Source organism: Zingiber officinale, chromosome 7A (genome assembly GCF_018446385.1).
Source record: "Zingiber officinale cultivar Zhangliang chromosome 7A, Zo_v1.1, whole genome shotgun sequence".
NCBI classification, from domain to species: Eukaryota; Viridiplantae; Streptophyta; class Magnoliopsida; order Zingiberales; family Zingiberaceae; genus Zingiber; species Zingiber officinale.
Window position 1 is genome coordinate 141922045 of NC_055998.1, and position 4145 is coordinate 141926189.

The 4145-nt window shown below is 37.3% G+C and overlaps 1 long non-coding RNA gene across 1 annotated transcript; it reads right to left on the minus strand.

Annotated features, from left to right (window-relative positions):
• Nucleotides 1-3169: 3169 nt before the first annotated feature.
• LOC122000579 lies at nt 3170-4145 on the minus strand. The gene is made up of 2 exons (XR_006117178.1): nt 4022-4145; nt 3170-3460 (listed from the first exon to the last, which is right to left on the minus strand). It is a non-coding gene; the product is annotated as an uncharacterized LOC122000579 (long non-coding RNA).

Here is a 4145-nt window from a genome sequence, read left to right on the forward strand (position 1 = left end):
GAAGAAGATAAAGAATTAGTATTTTCTCCTCATTTAATGTTACCTAAAGTAGTCATAAATATGTCAAGAAGATGAAGAGGTATGTATCTTTTGGATTGACATAGTATATATGGTCTCGAACAAGATAATGAGTGATATGTGACTATCCATTCTTGTTCTTTCATTTTCGTGTGAAAAGAGAGCTCTCCAATTTCTAAAATCTTGGAAAAGAATCGAGGGACTTGCTCGTGTGAATACCGTAGAAGCATAAATGTTTTGATCACGCTGAGATTTGCCGAAGCATCAATATTGCCAGGATTGTTCCGTTCATGCACCAAAGAAAACAATCCGATCAAAATGTGTATTTTGCATTCGCTTGAATCTCTAAAGGGATCCTTTTTCTACTGTGCATGTATAATATTTTTGTAAAATATCCTTATAGGAGAGGCACGAGGTTGAGGTTGGGCAGGCTCCGAGGCAGCGCCGGGTGCAATTCGCGCTTCTGGAGGTAAGTCTTTCCCGACTACAAGTCATTGAAATCCATTAGGGTTTAGCACTGCATCGAACAACAAGAACAAAATCAACAGAAAAAATCTTTCTTGTGAGATGAATCCCGCTAGAGATTGAAGCTGCAGCAGGGTTCATCAGCGATAAACTACCACGAAAGGGATAACCCACAGTAGGGTTGATCAGCGATAAACTACCATGAAAGGTATAACCCACGCACGATCGAAATTTTCATGTAGAATGATCTCAAAAGGAATAATTCCCCACAAAAAAAAAAAATGATCTTATTGATGATAGAATCATAGAAAGAAGAACAGTAGGAGGATTGACTACTTGCTACTAGATCTAGTGACCTCTCCCATCTGCCCCACGGGATTATCTGGAGTGATTAGTACGTAGAAACTTGTCACTTGAGAGCGTGGATTCGAACCGTGGGATAGTCAAGGCGTAATTCCCTGGTCCCTGTGCACCTCTTCCCACTGCGCACTAACTTCTCCAGCTACCGTGATTTACCTCCCTCGTGAAGACCTTGGGCGTGGTGCGGCGGGGGCACTGAGGATGAGATATTGCCTTTTTGCCACTAGTGACCTCTCCCATCCATCAGGAACTCTGAACTCGGGGTCGACCTCGGCGAATCCTTGGAATGCCCCGCCACTGCCAAACAAGTTCATGGCGACGAGCTCCCTCTTTCCCTCTGCTTCCTCCCTCTGAGCTAAGAAACTCACATCAGCCGCCATTGACGAGCACCTCACCGACCACCCACCCACCCAATGTCAACAAGAGATCAAAGAACAATATCGAAACAGGATTGTACAATCTGTGAGGCATACAAAAAGGAGCCACCTTTGACAGATGCATGCTTCTAACCGTGGGGGAAGGATTTAAATGGCTTTTTATCGACCAACATGAGAGTATCAGGAATGCAGCAAATCAGTACTGGCGTGTTGCATTCAGTCTTACTTAGTATCAGTTAATCTAACGCTAATGGTGTTTAGAAAATCTAAATGAAACCTAATTTGCAATGAACTGCAACTGTTCTTCTTTTGGTCCATCCACAGTTTCAACTCGTTGAACTTATTTTTAGCGTATCATTTGTCGGTTTAAAGTTCCAATTGTGTCATTCTGATCTTGCGATTCAGTTCAGTTCTCAAATAGATGGTGTTAGGCATCTTAAGATAACATATTATGAGTTCGGAGGTGGTTGGCTCATCAATTGGTTAAAATCAATTGATGTCGACTCTGTATCTATTTGTTTGATTATACGATTGAATACTGAAGAAGGCAGGTACTGTAAATTGCATTACTTTCCTTTAATGACACTTATATTGTTTCTTTGCATTAGCCTGATAGATGTGTTCTTTAGACTAGTAAATTAATTTTGCCTTGTTTTTCGCCTTTTCTATGTAACACGCCATATTCGATTCAATAGTATCAGTCTCACATGTTACCCGATAGTACTTCTCTCAGCCTCACAAGCTAGCTCAGTACATCTACTAGCACACAAGCACAAGTAGAAGATGAGAATCATAAAAATAAAAGTACAAATAGAAGATGAGAATAGTAAAAATAAAAATGTTAAAGTAGATTTGTAAACTTAAAAATTTAAGAAAATCTAAGTTATATCAAACTTAACAGACACCAATCCCACTTAATAATGTAATAAAGATTTAGTTGTTATTATATCAATAATTATAATAATTTTGGCTGTAACAGGATCTATATGCTAATCCTATAATTAATGATCTAATTATTCATACCTGACTATTTAATAATTGAAAGTGATTATTAAAAGGAATAATAATAATAATAATAATAATAATCTTTTGCATTAGCAATGTAAACACATCATCATTTATTATATGAATATAATTTCAAATTTATTATACGTTGGTGTCATTTATTCCAAATAATTTGCCGTAGTAAACTTTAGCTAAACCCAGTCCAAAATAATTAGTCACTTGGAAGGGGACCACCCGACCAGGCACGATGGCATATAATCAATCAAAACGAGTCATGCAATCTACGTAGGTCAGATTAACCAATTCAACTATCCCTCAACTGAATTCACTAGCTTAACCGACGCCTAATCAGCGTAACTAGATCGAATATCTCTATTAAAGTGATCAGCCTGACTAGATGAATCGAACCAACCTACTGAAACAATTGAATCAACCACACTAATCAGCCCATCAAGATGATAAACAACACCATTCAATCGAGTTGAATGATTCATCTAGATCAACTGCATTGTCGAAAGTAAAATCCCAATATATCCAAAGCAACAAAACCATTGTATAAGAAACTACACGAAACTCTCACTAATACATGATCTATTATACACAATCCTATCCTACATTGTAAGAGGTTATTTCAGCGACTCAAATCCTGACCACAAAATCACACTGCACCGGTTGCGACAAGGCTCCCTTCTATCAATCAACTACAACATGGATCATAAAACATGGTGAAAAATCATACAATGGAACTCCATTAGACACGGTAGACAGATGTTCGATCGTGTCTAAGCTCAACAGCCAAGTCTTCATTTTGTTTTAAGCTATCATCAAAATTTGATTAAATCTTTGGTCATTGCAAGAACAATAACCATTTACTAACAAAAGAATTCATGAGCTAGCAAGCATTATGTAGAAAAAAGTTAAGGCGTGAAAAGACAACAAAGCAATCAATGAGAAAGATGAAGTCGATAACCAATTCATGGATTCAAATATCACAAAATCTTCAAAAGTACTGAAAGCAATATACTTAGTTCTTTAATGTTAAATGACTAGAAAACACTACTCAAAGAACATTTTCACTGATGCAAATCCATAAGATGTGGAGAATGGAAATAGTATCCACACCACAAGTATAGGGAATGCACCATTGAAGACTGCTCGACAGTGCCGACCTACTTAGATCTCTGCCGCATCTTTCGGCGCTTCCTCTTGAGCCTCCTCATACGCTTCTTCTTCCACTGTGGCAAAGATAGAAAAACCTCAGCAACAAGAACAAGTATTGATCGCAGATAAAGGATTCACAAGAATCGTCTGTGCAAGCAGAGAAATTTCACATTTTACTAATACTAACCAAGCCATAAATTTCAAACAAAAAACAGATATTTAACATACAAAATTCCTACAATAAAATCTGTTTTCTATAAAAAAAAATAAAAAAGGAAAGAGATTCTGTAAAGAGAACAACGTCCATTTTTGGGGAAAAAAAAATCTATACTTCGGAGGAACATAATAATAATTTATACAAATGTAAACGAACTAAACATATTAAATAGATTTTAAAAAAAAAACTTTGAACAAATCATATGTTTAAAAAGCACTGGCTACACTATAAAAAAGCTTAAATTTTGTTCCCGCACAAAAAGATCCATGATCAAAACCAGGTGTGGGGGCTTCGACCATGAAACGCAAGCGAGCAAAAAGAGAATTAAAAACAGAAGGGAAATGTTACCGATCTAAAGAAGTGGCAACATAAGGAATCTAATAGTCACAAGAAAATCATAAACACATCTAGATATTACCTTTGCCCTCATCTCGTTTCTGCAACAGAAATCGCTACGAGTTCCCTTCTCTCCGTGCTTTGCGTTGCGGCGCCGATTTCGGAATCCACTGACGCTTTCGAGGAATTATATAGAGGCGAACCCT